Source organism: Tupaia chinensis, unplaced genomic scaffold (assembly GCF_000334495.1).
Source record: "Tupaia chinensis unplaced genomic scaffold, TupChi_1.0 Scaffold000493_1, whole genome shotgun sequence".
NCBI classification, from domain to species: domain Eukaryota; kingdom Metazoa; phylum Chordata; class Mammalia; order Scandentia; family Tupaiidae; genus Tupaia; species Tupaia belangeri.
Window position 1 is genome coordinate 894,380 of NW_006160005.1, and position 18,203 is coordinate 912,582.

General features: G+C 48.3%; 1 protein-coding gene and 1 pseudogene across 2 annotated transcripts in view; one reads left to right on the top strand and one right to left on the bottom strand.

The window, feature by feature from the left end:
• PIK3R5 (phosphoinositide-3-kinase regulatory subunit 5) overlaps positions 1 to 10,641 on the bottom strand; it is a 101,213-nt gene extending 90,572 nt beyond the window's left edge. For both annotated transcript variants that reach the window (XM_027774913.1, XM_006156402.3), the window contains exon 1: positions 10,494 to 10,641. The gene's annotated coding sequence lies outside the window, so the exon portion shown is untranslated. The remainder of the gene's footprint in view (positions 1 to 10,493) is intronic.
• Positions 10,642 to 17,201: 6,560 nt separating this feature from the next.
• Positions 17,202 to 17,300, top strand: LOC114009231 (uncharacterized; annotated as a pseudogene).
• The last annotated feature ends 903 nt before the right edge of the window (positions 17,301 to 18,203 follow it).

The window sequence follows — 18,203 nt, forward strand, 5'->3', positions numbered from 1 at the left end:
CACGAGAGGCCATTCATTCCTTCCCAGCTCAACCTAGAGGTTAGGTGGGGTGGCCCTGCGAGCTTATCTCGGACTCACACAGAAGAACAGGAATCTGGAGTTGAATTAGAATATATTTCCTCAGGTACAGGGAGGACCAAGAATAAGGGACCCTCCAAAGGAAGCCTACGATCCCAACACAGGGTGTGGACGCGGACACTCCCAGCACAGGGTGTGGACGAAGATCCTAGGGTCCAGTAGGGATGCAGGGCCTCTCACCACATGGCTCTGGTTTTCTCACAGTCAAGACACCCCTGCTCTGGGGAACAGGCTATGAAGCAGGGCTGTGGGGCTCGTCAGGGAACTGCCCATCTCTGGGATTTGTTTATTCGAGGCCACTGAACTTCTGAAATTCAAATGATGTTCTCAGAACAACCAAATTTTACACAACCACTCACACAAGGCCACTGCAATTTAGAGAACTAGAGACGCTTAGAAATGGAGCTATCTTGGTCTCCATCCTCCCAACTAACCTTCCTCTGATACCTGACATGCACTTTCCCCGAATCATTTGCCCATGGGGAACTCAGGGCCATGGGGCTACCCAATCCCATGGCTGATCTACTCTGAACGTCTCTGAGAGCTCCCCTTGCGAGCTGAAGTCTATTTTGTTTTGATTTCCTTTCAGTGGTCCCTTTCCCGTCATGGACAATGACCTCATGGGGCAGGTCTACTTTTCCACAGGATGGTCCTCTTCAAACATCCGAAGACACGTATCATTTCTCTTCTATCTCCTCTTCTTAGAGAAAAACAGCTCTAAGAACAGCTTTAATCATTTCATTTTGTGCCACCAGCCTCTTAGTTACTTTCCTCTGGGGATCAGCATCCCCCTCATTCCAGCCTCTGGAATTGAACTGCCCTCCAGACAATCTGCCCAGTTCAGTGTGAAAACTGGCTTTTCTGGGCCAGCATGGTGGATAAGGCACTCTTACATAACCCATAGCAGTTCGAGTCCCGGACCCAGTTGCTTGGTTTCTCACTTTTCCTTTCTCTCAGTCTCTCTCTGATCAAAATTTTTAAAAATAATAATGATGGGGACCAGCAGTTAGCATAATGGCTATGTCGCTGGACTCCCACGTAGTCGACCGTGGTTTGAGTCCTGGACCTGGTGGCTTAAACTCACACCAGGTGAGTGTGCGTGCGTGCCCAGGATCCCGAGAGGAGAATGGAGGAGAAGGGACTGCGGCATGGCCATTCCCCCGGGAGGGAGGGGTGATTTCTTGCTTTCTGTCTCTCTGTCTCTCTCTTTCTGGCAAGCGCACGCGCCCTATAGCAAAAACCTCTCCAAAAATAAAAAATAATAATAATGATGATGAATAAAATTAAATAACTCTTTAAAAAAATAAAAGAAAAAAAAAGAAAGAAAGAAAATGGGCCTTCCCTTACATGGACAAGTGCATCAAGTAAGAACTCCTGGGACTTAGTGGCAGCCTGTTGGAAACCCAGAACCAAAGGTGACTAATGGCCACAGCTTGGGAACACCGAGGTTGACAGGCAAGTACCTGAGAGGGCTGACAAAGAGAGAAAAGAAAGCTTAGTGGGAAGCCAAGAATCCAACTGCAGAGGACCTGAAGACCAGAGCTATTCTTCCAACTTCAAGACCCCTGCTCTCTAAGCTGTCCCAGGATATGAAATGCTTCCGAAGTCATTTTGCAAAACCAGCAAACCAAAAACTGCTAAGAGGCCCAGCCACAGTGGCTCAAGTGGGTGGGTACCACTGCCTGGTGCCTGCACGGGAAGCCTGAGTTCAGGCCCTGGCTCAGCCTGAACATGTTGGGAGTGCTGTGTGTCCCCATGGTTCTAGCTAACTGGAAGGCTGGGGTGGGAGGATCATGGCATGGTGAGACCCTGTCAAAAATACCTCGCTCTCTCTCTTTCTCTCTCTCCTTCCCTCTCGCATATGTTCTATCTCAGTCTTTCCCATTAAAAAAAAAAAAAAGTCCCTCCCTCTCCCTCCTGCATACCCAGACTCTCCTCTTGTTCTCTCTCTCTCTCCCATTCAAAACGAACAAAACAAAACTGACAACAGCAGCCCATAAAAGTAAAATGGAAGCCAAACCGACTTATGAGTACAGATGCAGAAATTCTAAAGTAAGGGACCAGCAGTTGGCCTAATGGCTAGATAGTTAGACCCCATGTAGTCGACCGCGGTTCAAGTCCCAGACCTGGTAGCTTAAATTCATGCCAGGCACGTGTGCGTTCATACCCAAGATCTCCTAGAGGAGAATGGAGAAGGGATTACGGCGTGGCCATCCCCCGGGGGGTGATTTCTCGCTTTCTGTCTATCTCTCTGGCGAGTGCATGTGCCCTGTAGCAAAAACCTCTCCAAGAAAAAAAGAAAGAAAGAAATTCTAAAGTAAATCACAGCAAATCAAACCTAGAACCATATAAAAAGAATTAAAATCCCTGACCAAACTGAGTTTATTCCAGACATCTGAGGGGGCCCCACAGGAGTGCGTGTCATATAAATGTGTCATATCAATCTGTCACCAGACGAAAGGATGCACGAACTTCTCATGAGTGCTTGAAAACTTAACATCCACTCACGCTTGTAAAAATCCTTAGAAAGGAGAAATCGAAGACGACTTCCTCCCCACGCGGTGTTTTACTTCAAGGCACTGGTTCTAAAGAACCCTGACCACATCTTAGAAATGAAGCCCCATGCTCGCACTGGTCCCTGGGAACTTAGGAGCATTTGTGGCAAGAAACAACAACCAGCTTCTCTATTTCCTATTCACGCAAATGGCCACAAATGCGTGCTTCTCTATCAGTCCTAGACTTTGTTTTTCTCTTTTCCTCCTCCATTCTCCTCGTGGAATTTTGGGCATGCACCTGTGCCAGGAGGTGTGTTTCAAGCCACTGGGTATGGGATTGGAACCGTGCACTTGACTACATGGGACCCGGCCGCCTTAACCTCCACATCACCTGCCGGTTCTCCATCGTAGTCTTAAATCTAGTTCTGACTGGGAGGCAGAACAGAAAGACATCTCGTTAGGACCCCACTAGTGAATGTATTGTTCTTTCTTTAATCACCTTGAAAATGGGGTGAATTCAAAACTTGATGAGAAACCCAGAAAGTGTGTGCATGGCAGCGGCTCGGTGTGCGGTCCAGGAGCTCGGCCCCCTGCGTGCCACCTGAGTTCTCACCAGTGAGTCACCCAGGGCATCCGGTACACAGTTTTCAGTACCCATCATCACCCCAGCTCACCTCTGACAACAGCTTCCTCCCATGTGGTGCTGCACTGGGATATCCCCAGAAATCAGCATAGAGAAAGCCATGTTTGTTACAAGTGGGGTTATTAACCTGCTCGGTGGACTAGGGAGGTCTAAGAAGAGGCTGGAATTTTATGTAAAACTTTCAGAGAGGAGCCAGCAGAGGGTGTTATGGTTACATCATTGTACTCCCACAGAGTAGACCGCGGTTCAAGTCCTAGACCAGGCAGCTTAAAACTCATGCTGGATGCATGCACATATGTGCCCAAAATCCCAAGAGGAAAATGGAGGAGAAAGGATTGCAGCATGGCTCTCCCACCAGGGGAGGGTAATTTCTCACTTTCTGTCTCTCCAGCGAGCGTGCATGCCCTATAGCAAAAATCTCGCTTTAAAAAAAAAAAAAATTGAGGCTGGCAGGTGGCATGGTGGTTAAAGGCACTGGACTCCCACAGGGCCAACCATAGTTCAAGTCCCAGACCTGGTGGCTTGCTTCTCACTCTTTCTTTATCTCTCTCTCTGTCTCTCTTTGATCAAACTGGGAAAACGAAAATAATAATAAAGAAAGTTAAATAAAAAATAATTATAAAAAAATGTCTCTGTCCTCCCTTGCCTATTCTGAATAAAATTTCTTTTTAAATTTCCTTTTTTTGGAGAGGTTTTTGCTATAGGGCGCATGCACTCGCCAGAGAAACAGAGAGACAGAAAGTAAGAAATCACCCCCCAGGGGGATGGCCACGCCACAATCCCTTCTCCTCCATTCTCCTCTTGGGATCTTGGGCACGCACGCACACGCCCCTGGCATGAGTTTAAGCCACTGGGTCCAGGACTAGAACCGCGGTCGACTACATGGGAGTCCAGCGACATAACCATTATGCTAACTGCTGGTCCCCCTGAATAAAATTTCTAAAAAAATTAAAAAACAAACTTTAAGAGAGTAGACTAGCTTGGTGGTACAGCAGTAACACCACTCAAGTGATGCTGAATCTACACGGAAGGTTGCAGGTTTGATTCCCCAGTCACCCTGTATACATTGGTGCCTGATTCTGGCTGGGTTGGGGTGGGGGAAAACACGGCGTGAGACCTTCTGAAGGTGCTCCTCTCTTGAAAGAAAGGAATGGAAAAACTTGAGGAAAAGAAGAGAGAGACCATGTACATATGTATATATGTGCATATATGTGTGTACGTTCATTCACATGCGCACATATGCACATACGGCGGGGAGTGATCTGTCACTTTCCTCAGTTTTTTCAGAGGAGCCCGCTACCTAGAGAGTTGAGACTCTCTCGAAGAGCTGTGGGTGTAGACGTGATCTAACGAGTGCTGAGGACACAACGGGCAGGTCGGCCACCTGGGCCGAGCTGCAGGCAGTGGGTGTGTGAAGATTTGCCTGACAAGGGCCAAATCCACCAAGCCGCACGGGAGCAGATGCCCGGACCAAAGACCCAGTGGCACATCTGCAGGGACCTCATGGCCCTGGAATGATGGCCTTGGATGAAGAAAAGGGACATGGAAGCCGGACAGGGGACTTAGATGATACGAACAGCCAGGATCCGAGCTTCTGAACCCTGCAGCAACGGCCCTCCTCAGAGGGACAGAATGAAGGTCCAGCAGGAAGGCGGTGGGGTCCCTGTGGATGAGGACTGCCGTAGCTGGTGTTACAGGGGACTGCTGGGTTGGGCAGTGAAGAGAGTAATAGTACTTATGACCTGAATGTCCATAAGCTGGACCTTGGAGGATGGGGGGGTCCAGACCCAAGAACTGAACCCTTAATCCACGCCAGACACAGCCAGCGGCCATGTCATGTCTCTCTTCTTCTCCCAGGAGAGAAGCCCACACATCCCACAGAGCTATTGAGAAGAAGGCCTGAGAAAATGTACCCCAAAAGCCCTTGCCACACGTCTTCTACATGTCGAGTATTATCTTTAGCGTTATGGCTATTTTGTTTCATAGCTTTTAAGTCTAAACTACATACGACGTCTTCAGGGAAGGTTTTCCGTAACCCCCCAACTCTATCAGGCTCCCCTTCCATAATCTCACGGTGTCCTGCGACTCTCACGATTAAAACCCAACGATAGATGTGTAGAGTGTCTTGCCACTGAGCTGCAAGTCCGCGAGAGTGGGCCTGTGGTTGTGCTCAGCATCCGAAAGCCTAGCGCACGCCTGGCTCACAGAAGGTGCTTCCTACCAAAGTGCTGAGCACGGCAGACGTGGCGCAGGGGCTCAGCAACTGGACCCACGTGGGAAGGTTCCGGGTTTGTGTCCAGGCACCTCCCTGAGTATGCTGGCTGCCCTGACCCAGGCTCGCTGAGGCTGTGGATTGATCGAGGCTTGGGGACCCTGTTGAGAGTGCCTGTCACTTTCTCACAGATGGAAGAAATACACTTAAAAAAAAAAAAAGTGTTAAGCAAATGAGGTGAATGTCAGAGGTCAGGCAGGGGCCACAGAGAGCACGGGGTGCTGCGGATCCATTGTAGAGATGAGGAAACACCCCAGAGAGGCACGTGAACTCAGCCACTGTCACGTGGCTGGGAGTAGTGAGGTCAGGCAGGTGGAAGCCTGGAAGCCACCTTCAGCCCTCACACCCAGCCCTGCCCCCCACGGGGAAGCCACACCTGCTCATTTGCCTAGATCAACTACAACAACAAGAAGGTTTGGAGGACTCGAAAATGAAAAGCACACCCCTCCCTTCTGTCCCTCCTCCCTGCCCAACCCCACCCAGTCCTCGGGCAGCATTCACTGGGGGGATGCATGAACTTCTTGCCTATGAGATCCTGGGGGCTTCTTGGTGACAGCCAGATGCCATGCTCAGCATCAAGGGGCCCTGGGAGCCGTCCATAGCCGTGCCAGTTGCTGCTCAGACCAGGGCAGTCGGCACGATGGCGGGAGGACACAGAGGCACAGGGAGCAAGGCAAGGGGAAGAACTCGACAGATGAGGCTTGTGCTGAGCATCAGCAGAGGAATCCACCAGGCAGGGGGGAAAGGGAAGGCCAGTCCCGGGAGAAGGGATAGCACATGCAGAGCTCCAGGAGATAAAGCAGGAGGGGTGGCCTGCCCTGGGTGTGAGGGGCCTTGCTAGCCATGCTATGGGGGCGGCCCTTCTCCAGAGACAATGGCAGCTCTGCAGGGTTTGCAGCCAAAACGCGACCTGTGCTTAGTTGCCGTCTGTCTTCACCAGGGCAGCAGGAGACAGGCTGGAGGCCAGAGGCAGGTTTCGCTCATTGATGCCAAACTCTAAAGCCCAAAGTCTAACACCCAAATAGACAGACCATTCACTCAGGAAGGACCGAGAATCTGTCCTGAGCCGTTAAAATCACCCATGTTTTCCCATTCAGGGACCCACCCAGGCTCCTCTTGGGTGTGCCTTGCTGCAGCCATGTCTGACTTATGCACAAGTCATGTAAGCGATACGTCAACTCCGGAACCTAGCTGCTAGCCTAGAGACAAGCAAGAAAACACACAAATGCAAGACAACGTTGGGGCCAGCCGCACAGCGCAGCAGGTAAGTGCTGTGCAGAGGAACCCAGACCCCACATGGTCGGCCGCAGCGTGACTCCAGGCCGTGGCCTTCACTTGCTGGCTGTGCATGAGCCTGGCCCAGGGTCCTGATGAGATAGCAAACTGGGGGGAAAGGACGGCAGTATGACCAGGCCCCATGGTGTTTGGGGGTGAGGGAGATGGGGGATGGGAAGTGGGGAGGGAGCGTTTTCTCTCTCTTCATTTCTTGCACACACATGCACTCTGGCATTAAAACCAAACAGGGCCAGCTAGTGGCATGGGGGTTAAGGAAGCTGGATCCCACATAGGTGACTTCGTGGTTTGAGTTCCAGACCCAGCAGCTTCTAAAACACCAGGCACATGGGTATGTGTGCCCCAAGTTCCGAGAGGAGAATGGAGAAGGAGGGATTGCAGCATGGCCATTCCCCCACTGTATACTCTCTCTCTCTCTCTCATGAATGCACATGCCTTATAGCAAATGTTAAAAACAAATACACAAGCATAAAACCCATGAGCCAGAACTGGCTGAAGCTGGGGGGTGAATCATGGCAATAGGACTCTGTTGAGGGTGCTGGCTCTCCCTCTGGCTCTTGGAAGAAATAAGCTTTTTTTTAACATGTGGAGAAAGGGGCCAGCAGGTGGCATTGTAGTTAAGGCAGCTGGACTCCTATGTGGCTGATTGTGGTTTGAGTCCTGGACCTGGCAGCTTGCTTTCTCACTTTTCCTCTCTCTCTGCCTCTCTCTGGTCAACTTAAAATAAATAAATAAATAAATAGTAAATAAAATAATGACAATGAATAAAATTAAATAAAATAAATCTCTTTAAAACTGTGGAAAAATTGGTACCTCCAAATAGATGAAACATCCCAGTATGTTGTGTATATTTGCTGAGGAAGTCTATCGTCTTCCTTGGGCAGAAGTCCTGTTCTCTCACCTGTGCCAGAGACTCTAAAATCAAACTGAACAGCTCTCCCTTGCCCTGCTGGGGATCACTCTGTCTCACCCCGGAGAAGATTCCTTCCTTATTCAGGTTTTCAATCTGTCAATTGAGGCAAAAATGTTCTGTTTACAAGGGTCCCCTAGAGCTGGCCAGCTCAGCCCCTTGGAGTTTTCGTTCGTGTGTTTGATTTTAAGAGTATTTGTTTATTTCTTCTGAGAGAGAAAGAGAATGAGAATGAATGACAGAAACCCTCAACAGAGTCTCCACACCACAATGCACCCGGCCTCAGCCAGCCTGGATCACGGGCATGCAACGCACGTGCAGCATGCACAGGGAGGTCCCAGGACTCATACCTAGGACCTTTCCCATGTGAGTCCAGTTGTGTTCCTGCTGCCCTCCCACCTGGCCCCTACAGCGAGCCTCTCTGGACAAAGGCCAAGTCAGCACAGCTCAAGTGCTTAGCTGGACCTAAGCTGGGGCTCCCAAACTATAGGCCACTCGGGCAAAAATGCTCCTGGCAGGGCCACCAGGTGGCACGGTGGTTGAGGCACTGGACCCTCACATGGCTGACTGCAGTTGGAGTCCTGGACCTGGCAGCTTGGTTTCTCACTTTACCTCTCTCTCTGTCTCTCTCTCTGGTGAGCGCATGTGCCCGATCGCAAATTAAAACAAAACAAAATAAAAACAATCCCGGCTCTCCTCTTCTCCCACTTCTTAGCCAGCAGGCTCCCCGGTCAGTACTTGTCCTGGATGACAAAACAGCCTCTTTGACAGCCTCCACACCTTGCCTTCTCATCACGTGCCACCAGCAACCCCAAACACACTTGTCACTCAGTACCATCGGTTAGCTGCCACCCGAGTATTCCTGAAGAAATAAAGGGCAGTGCAGGGGAGGGAGGAGAGGAGAGCAGGGAATCAGAGGCGGCTACTTCTACTCCAGCAGGGGAGGGGAGAGATCAAATTACCCCCACCTACACTGGAGGTAAAGGGAGGAGGGTTCTTAAAATTCACTAAAGGGGTTAGACCTATGGCCTGGTGGTTAAGGGAGCCAGATCTCACAGGGTCTACAGCATGGTTCGAATCCCAGCCCTGGTGGCTTGAGAAACATGCCAGGTGCATATGCATGTGTGCTGAGGTACCCCAGGATGGAGAAATGGGGAAGGGATTGCTGTGTGACCACACCCCATTGGGGAAAGGATCTCCCTTCTGTCTCTGTAAGCACAAGCACACTTTGGCAAATATTTTTAAAATGAACAAAACCAGTAACATCCAACACATGAAGACTTCGAGCTTTCCTGCTCTCCCTTCAGTCCGCACTTGTTATGCTTCTGAAAACAAGGGAGAGTGCCCTGAGGCCGGCAGGGAGAGCTTGACCCTCCCAAACTGTCTGTCTTCCATAGCACCCTAGGTAAAGACCCATCACTAAGGCCACGCTGTGGAAAGAAGCCCATTCTCTGCTTTTCACATCACACTCGTCTCATTTAATTCTCCACCCGGCTCTGTGGGTCAGTGTTAGATAAGGAGACTGAGGCTGGGGGAGGCAGGAAGATGCTGAAGGTCACACAGCTGGGCCCAGCTGGAATTCAGGTCTCTTTCACATCACAGATGGTGTCCAAGTATCACATTTTTTAAAAGATAGATTTTATGACCCATCCCCTGGTAAACTGTGCATAGGACTGGGGCCTGGGGACTCTGTGGTTCAGAAAACACTGCAAGAGGGGCTGGCAAGTGACATAGTGGTTAAGGGCGTTGGACTCCAACATGGCTGACCATGGTTCGAGTCCCAGACCTGGTGGCTTGTTTTCTCACTTTCTCTCTCCCTTTCTCACTCTGTCCCTCTCTGGTCAAATTAAAAAAATAAGAAAATAAATAAATAAATTAAATAAAGTAATTCTTTAAGGAAAAAAAAAAAAGAAGAAAAGAAAACACTGTGAAAGCCCAGAGTGCAGTCAGGTTGGGGACCAGGGCCTTACCAGGGGTCCTGAAAGCAGGAGGAAGGACGGTGTGGCTGGGAAGACGCTGTACAGCCTATGGAAGCTGATCCAGAAGGGCCCTTCCAGGCAGACAGGGCTTACTTTGCGCTCCCTTTTTGCCTAAGCCCACCCGCCTCCTCGCGTGGCTGGTTAACTCACTTTACACCACATCCTGCTGCCTTCATCTCGCCTTCCTTTTCCCTCTGAACAATCTCCTTCCTCCTACTGACCTGAACTGCTTTCATATGTACCCCAGGCCTGGGACGGGCCAGCACGCAAGCTACCAGCGCACCCACATTTACTCCCCCCCACACACACGCACAAACACACACAGTCGGGTCCTCCGTCAGCACAAGTTGTGCAATTCTCTAGAACCGCAGCCACCGTCTGGGGAGCCAAGCTCGCTAGCACCGAGGCAGGCTGAGGCTCCTAGGACGGTGGTTTGGGCGAGCGCTTCGGGGACTCCCAGGTCCTGAAGGCCAAGGACCCCTGGTGCCAACGCTCACAAAGCAAGCTCCCAGTTGGAGTGGGGTAGGCTCCTTGGCCCCAACGTGCGACGCAGGCGGGAAGCGGAGGACACCATCCCTCAGTGACTACTGGGTAAGGATAGGTGGTCCCCGGATGCCCCTTCTGTCTCGGGATCCATCTGGAACATGGGTTTGTGGATCTAGTGTCCCGTGGCGGACTCTATCCACAGGGCTGGGAGACAGCAGGACCTGTCCAGCCTGTCCGCTGCAGCGCCAGCTCCCCGACGGTTCCCAAGCCTGTTCCGATTCTGCCTAGAGCTGCCAGGCGTGCCCTCCACGCCCGCCCCTCCCGCCCAGTCACGCACCTGCAGTCCCCGCCGGGCGCCGAGCCCCTCTCCAGCGGAGACTCGCTGCAAGTGGGGTGATGCCCGGGATCACCGCGCCGCGGGTGGAGCTGTGCAGCGGGTCGCGGCATCTGCCCAAGCTCTGCAACTCAGACAGGCGTGGTGATGAACCTGGGCGGGCAGAGGCGGGGCGGAGCCTCAAGGGGCGGGGCCTTGTCAGGGGCGGGGCTAGCCACCCAGCAGGCCTCTCCCGCCACCTGGCGGCCGGTTTGTGTCAACCAGGTGCCGACCTCGCCCAGGCCACCTGGTCGTTCTCCTCGCCACGCCCGCAAAGTGCCTGCAAGTCCTCACCCCCAGCTCCCAGCCCGCGTGCCTTGGAACTACCAGACCTAGTCGGTGCACTGCCATGACCAGAAGGACTCCAGGGGCAAGCACCAGCCACCCTCCCAAAAAAAGGTGAGGTTCTCCAGGGCGGCGGAAGCGCTGGCTCTGGCCCTGCTGGAGGGGTGGGCGGAGCAGGGAGGGAGGCTGGGGTGGGGGCTTCGGGGAAGAAGGAGAAAGAGGAAGCCCCGTTGAGCTGCTTCCTTCTCTCACTGAGAACCAGAGCCCCACTTCCTCCTACTACTTCTATTTTCTTTGGGTGCTCGTAACCCTTAAAATGCCTGTACCCCTGCTGTGCAGACGGGCTCCTGGGCTCCCCCTTTCAGCATCACTCCTCTAGCCTGGGTCGGATTGCCTACTTTCCCTGGAATGGTGGAGGAGGGGTCCTGTCTCCAAGGTCACATCCCTCTTCTTGTCTCCCCGTTTCTCTCCCACAGAAGACACTGCACATGTCATTATACCAAAACTTGGAAGGACTCCTCAGGGAATCCCAGAAGGCACTGCTCTTTCCCCTGCCTCAGTCTCCTCACATACGAAGTAGCCCTGGCGGTGAACAAACAGTACATTTTAGGATTAACGAAGGACGAGGCTGAGCTCTCCACTTCCACTATTGGGTGGGACTCTGTGTCACAATGTCTGTTCGAGGCGTCCAACTCAGCCACAGGGTCATATGTTGGTCAAAAGCCGCAGCCCTACCTGGGGCATCGAGAGATGTGGACACCAATGACTGTTCTCTTCTCGGCTGCCCAAATACCAAGAAAAAGCTACTTCCCCAAACAGATAGAAACAGAAAGTACCCTTGGCAGCACACTGGTTCCAGCCTTTAGATGGGGACAGAAAAGAGCTCAGCACCGTCAAGTGCTGCTGCTACCCCTCAACCTGCACCTCTACCCAGAGAAGGAACCACAGCCATAGGAGTGCCATGGAGGGCACCCTAGGTCACACAGCTTGATGAGGACTCTAGTCTTCTGTCTCCCCCCTTCCTACATTTTCCACTGAAAGAAAGGCTGGCATCTGGAGGGAGAGAGAGGACAAAGTGGAGCTAGCCCAGAGGTGGCCCAGGCACAGAGGAAGAGGTAGCGCTGGCCCGGAATCAGGAACTGAGTACCAAGAATGACATAGTGCATGCCAGACTGGGACATAAGATGATGAAAGCACTTTGAAGGGTGAAGAGACTCCTGGAGGAGTGGGAGGTACACGACGGCTTCAGTATCCCATGGAAGATGGGGAAATGCTGGAACAGAATTGCTCCATGGAACTCACTTCTAGGGGGCTGAACACCCAGGAGACAAACTGGGTCGCACCCTGCATCTCCTCAATGGTGTGCCTTCTTCTTCACCAGCAGCTATGGCCCAGAGGTTGAACTTGCATGTCCTTCCCCCTCCAAACTGGAACTCCACTTGTGTCCCCCTGTCTCTAGAAGCCAGACCACCAACCAGAGCTGATCAGACCTGACACCATGGGCCAGAACGTAGGACGACAGCCACAGGTACATGCATCGGTCCTCCTCCTCCCTCGCTGCCCCACAGCCGTTGGTACATCTACAAGACGGAAAATGCCAGATGTTGACACTTTGACAAGGTGACAAGGATAGGAAGCAACTGGAATATCCTTCCCCCCCCCCTTTTTTTTTTGGAGAGTTGTTTTTTGTTTTTTGGGGTTTTTTTCTGCTATAAGGCGCTTGCACTCACCAGAGACAGATAGAAAGCAAGAAATCACCCCCCGGGAGGATGGCTACATCACAATCCTTTCTCCTCCATTTTCCTCTTGAGATCTTGGGCACACACACACACACACACCCACACGCCTGCACACACACACACACACACGCCTGGCGTGAGTTTAAGCCACCAGGTCCGGGACTTGAACCGCAGTCGACTACATGGGAGTCCAGCGACATAGCCATTACGCCAACTGCTGGTCCCCATCCCTTTTATTTTTTTAAGAGAGATTTTTGCTATACATGCACTTGCCAGAGAAACAGAGACAGACAGACAGAAAGCGAGAAATCTCTACTGGGAGGATGGCCACACTGCAATCCCTTCTCCTGGGCATGCACACATACGTGCCTGGCTTGAGTTTTAAGCCACCAGGTCGGGACTCAAACTGTAGTAGACTACCTGGGTGTCCAGCAACGTAACCATTACGCCATCTGTTGGTCCCACAACTGAAACATTCCTATATTGCTTGTAGGGATATGAAATAACACAACTTTGAAAAAAAATGGAGTGACAATGTCAAATAAAGTTACATATACATCTACCTATGACCTAGAAATTTCACTCTGAGGTGTGTATCCAAGATAAATGGATCTATGTGTCCAGACAGAAACACGTATTGGGTTGTCAAGAAAGTCATGACACATAACACATTTTTATGTAGAAAAACATAGAAAAAATACATCATGACTTTACTGACAACCTAATATACGATCAATTATAGAAGCTTTATCTATAATAGCCCTACTGTGGTTGGAATATGTCCCCAGAAATTCATGGATATTGTAAAAATATTAAGTGAAAACGGAATTCTCTCATGGTGTTCCAGGGTGAGGTTTAGCGGGCAACAATTGGTTCATGGTGATTGCATTATGTGGGCAAGCCTCATGAATAGATTAATGATGTCTCATGATATACAATGAGTTGAACTCTTCTGAGAAGGGCTTAGTTCTCACCAGAGCTGGTGGTACAAGAGAGATCCCTCTCTCTGCCTGTGCCCACTATAATTTGTGCCTCTGTTGGCAATGCAGTAGTCCCAGGAGTTTGGACTTTGCAGCCATCAGAATTGTTAGTCTGTAAAGAAACTCCTGTCTTATTTTTTATTAAATTTTTAAAATTTTTTAATATACATGCAATCATATTATTTAGCTTACAAAGTGAACATTTCAATATGTGAGCATTTCTTCCCAGTCCAGTTGATCAAAATATCTTTAACCGATAACACCACACCTCCCCATCCCGTCAATGCTCTGCCTCTGTATCCCTCCTCCAAATGTCCTTCCTTAGGTCCCGCATCTCCACACACACCACATCTGGCACTAACCCCCATCTCTTGTGTTTGTAAAACTTAGGTCAATCAGTTTCCATCATAGAGTGCAGACACTCAGTATATATTAAGTGGGGACATACAATGTCTCTCCCTCATAGACTGGCTTGCTTCACTCAGCAGTAAATCTTCCATATTCTTCCACTTTCTGTCAAAAGCCAGGGTTGTTTTTTTGTTTGTTTGTTTTTGTTTGTTTGTTTTTATGGCTGAATAGTATTCCATAGAGTATATGTGCCACAGTTTTTCAATCCATTCATCCATACGGGGGCATTTGGATCCTGTCTTCTTTATACAATTCATTCAGGTTTGGGCCAGCCACATATTGTGGTGTTAAGGCCTTGGATCCTACATGGGCAACTGCTCAGTTCAAATCCCATACCTGTGGCTCGAAAAACATGCCAAGTGCATGCACATGTGTACTAAGAATCTTAAGAGGAAAATAGAGAAGGAACTGTGGCATGGTCATCCCCCAGGGAGGCACTTTCTCACTTTCCTAAAAAACTCTTTCCTTGGCGAGTGCTTTATAGCAAAAAACAAACAACAACAAAACAACAAAAAACAAAAAACTCTGAGACTCGGTTATTTCTGTCAGCCATGTAATAACAGACTAAGACAAGACCCACATTTGAAACAAGCCAATTATCAGTAATAGAATGTGTGAATAAAAGAGTCATACAACGGAATGCCACTCAGCAGTGAAAGGATTAATTACTGACATATCCAATGTGGATGAATCCCACACACATGATGTTGAGTAAGAGGCCAGACACGCACTTTACTTAACCCTTCATTACAGGGGCAGCCCCAGAATATACAACTTTTAAGTGAATACTTCAGCATACTCTTCATATGTATACACTGTTAAACCACTGTCAGATCAACTCCGGAAACAAATCTGTCACCCCAGAGAGTTCCCATGTGCCCCTTTCTCAGTGAAATTTCTCGGTTAGATAACCAATATGCTGACTCCTAGCATTACAGTTTAGTTTTCTGGTTCCTGTCCTTCGTTTGAGAGTTCCTCAAAAAGTTCATGGAAAGTGTGTTTTAATATTATGAAAAAAATATATATGATCTTTTTTTTTTTCTGAGAGGTTTTTTTTTTTTTTTTTTTTTTTTTGCTATAGGGTGCATGCGCTCGCCAGAAAGACAGAGAGAGACAGAGAGACAGAAAGCTAGAAATCACCCCCAGGAGGGATGGCCACACCGCAATCCCTTCTCCTCCATTCTTCTCTCAGGATCTTGGGCACACACGCACATGTGCCAGGCGTGAGTTTAAGCCACCAGGTCCGGGACTTGAACCGTGGTCGACTACATGGGAGTCCAGCGACATAGCCATTACGCTAACTGCTGGTCCCTATATATGGTCTTTCAAAATTTTTTGCACCAAAGTAAACTCAAGCTTTCCATTTTTCATGCACTTTTTGAAATCCCTACACTAAAGTAGAATCATACAGTAGAAGCCAGATCTCCGAGGGGCCAATGAAAGTCCGAGTTCCAGCAGTGGTGGCTTATAAAACATGCTGAGTACATATGTTTATGTGCCCCAATCTTGATGGGATGGATAAATGGAGGAAAAACAAGATTAAGGGGTGACTACACCCCATGGGGGGAGGGCTATCTCTCTCTCTCTGTCTGTCTCTCTTTCTCTCTGGCAAGTATATGCACTTCTGGCAATTAAAGAAAAAAAAAGGCTTTAGGGGCCAGCAGATGGCATGGTGGTTAAGAGCACTGGACTCCCACATGGTCGACCACAGTTCAAGTCCTGGACCTGGCAGCTTGTTTTCTCACTTTCTCTCTTTCTCTCTCTCTCTCTCTTGCTCTGGCCTTCTCTGGTCAAATTTTAAAAATAAATAAATGACGTTAAATAAAATAATTCTTTTTAAAAAAATAAAAGGCTTTAGGGGACCAACAGGTAGCATGGTGGTTAAGGTGCTGGACGCTGCCACATGGCCAACCACAGTTCGAGTCCCAGACCTGGTGGCTTGCTTTCCACTTTCTCACTGTTTTTCCCCCCTCTCTCTATGGTCAAATGAAAATGAATGAATGAATGAATAAAATTAATTTTAAAAAAGCCTTTACAAAAGTTGCATATTTCTGCTATTTGTAAATTAGATCTCTGTACATAAACCATGAAGAAAGTCCACATTGGGCTTTCATACCTCCATGCCCTTCCTCACTCTGAACTCTCTGCTTAGAATGCCTTTCTCACTTACTTGTTTGACTGATGAATTACTGTGTATTCATCATGATTCCCAGAACCACCTCCACTGCTGTATTCCCTGAAGAAATATAGCTTCCTCTGTTAAAGGGAAACAAACAGAAAAAAAAAATATATATATATATATATATGAAAACACGAAAAGAGTCAGACTTTCAAAAAAGACATGGACCAGCAGGTGGCATGGTGGTTAAGGTCCTGTATTCCCACATGGCCGACCGTCGGTTACATTCTGGACCTGGCAGCTTACTTCCTCACTTTACCTCTCTTTGTCTCTCATGAGCACATGTACCCTATTGCAATTTTAATAATAATAATAATAATGATATTAAAATTAAAAATTAAAAAGTTTTAAGAGAGATTTTTGCTATAGGGCATATGTGGTTGCCAGAGAGACAGAGGAGACAGAGAGTGAAAAATCACCCCACCCCCCCCGCCCCAGAGGGGATGGCCATGCTGCAGTCCCTTCTCCTCCTCTTGGGATTTTGGGCAAATAAGCACGTGTCCGGCATGAGTTTCAAACCACCGGGTCCAGGACTCAAACTGGTTACCTACGTGGGAGTTCAGCAAGGTAACCATTATACCATCTGCTGGTATCTTAAATATTTTTTTTTAAAAAGAAAGAGATATAACTAGGGGCCAGCAGGTGGCATGGTGGTTAAGGTGCTGGACACCCTACATGGCTGACCATAGTTTGAGTCCCAGACCTGATGGCTTGTCTTCTCTCTCTCTCTCTCACTCTCTCTCTCTGGTGAGTACGTGTGCCCTATAGCAAAATTAAAGGTAATAATAACAATAATAGTAATAGATAACAAAATTAAATAAATCATTCCTTTTTAAATAATAGAGACAAGATTAGAGAAAATAAGTATCTTTGAAACTAAATTCCCACAAGATAAGGAGAAAAAATTTTTTTGTTGTTTTGGAAAAGATATTTTTAAAAGATTTTAATTCTTATTTTCAAGCTATTTTGCATTTATAAATGTAGTGGATTGAATCGTAAAATATTACAAGCTGAGATTAAGAAAGGCTTTGGCTTGCTGAATTGGGAAGTGCAGTGGAGACAGTGACTAGAAATGGGGAACGTGCTCACTTCGGCAGCACGTATACTAAACTGGAACGATAGAGATTAGCATGGCCCCTGCATGGAGGACACGCCAATTCATGAGGTGTTCCATATTAAAAAAAAAGGGGGAGGGCAGGTGGTGTGGCGATAAAGCACTGGATTCCCACGTGGCCGACCACAGTTCAAGTCCCAGACCTGTTGGCTTGCTTTCTCACTTTCTCTTTCTCTCTCTGTCTCTCTCTGGTCAAATTAAAAAGTAATAATAACAAATGGAATCAAATTAGTAATTCTTTTAAAAAAATAAATTGGGAATGAAAGAAAGTTGAATATGTGAATTAGAACACCAGCTTGAAAATTTATCCTAGAGATCATAGGAGAAAAGATAAAGGATGAAAACTATAAAGAGAAGATAACCAGAATGTAGAGATCTAATTTATATATATATATAATATACATACAGATAACAGGAGTTCCACACGGAGAGAGGGAAAATGATAAAACAAAATATGTGGCAGAAGAAATTTTCTTTAAGCTGAAAAAAGATTTGCATCTACTTAGCAGCTTAACTTTTCTAGTAAGATACAAATTATCAGAAATCAGCTTAAGAGGGACCAGCAGGTGGCTGGGTGGGGGACCACCTGCGGGCCCCTCTTTGCACAGCTTTTATAAGGCAATGGACTCCCACATGGCCAACCGCATTTCGAATCATAGACCTGGTGGCTTGCTTTCTCTCTCTCTGTCTCTCTCATCAAATTAAAATAAAATTAATGAATAAATTAAATTAAATTAAAAGTAATTCTTACAAAAGTAATAATAAGGGGCTGGCAGGTGGTGTGGTGGTTAAGGGTGCTGGACTCCCACATGGCCGACCATGGTTCAAGTCCCGGACCTGGCAGCTTGCTTTTTCACTTTCTCTCTCTTACTTACTCGTTCACTCACTCTGTCTGTCTCTGGTTAAAAAAATAAATAAATAAATAAATAAATAAATAAATAAATAAATAAATAAAGTTAAATAAAATAA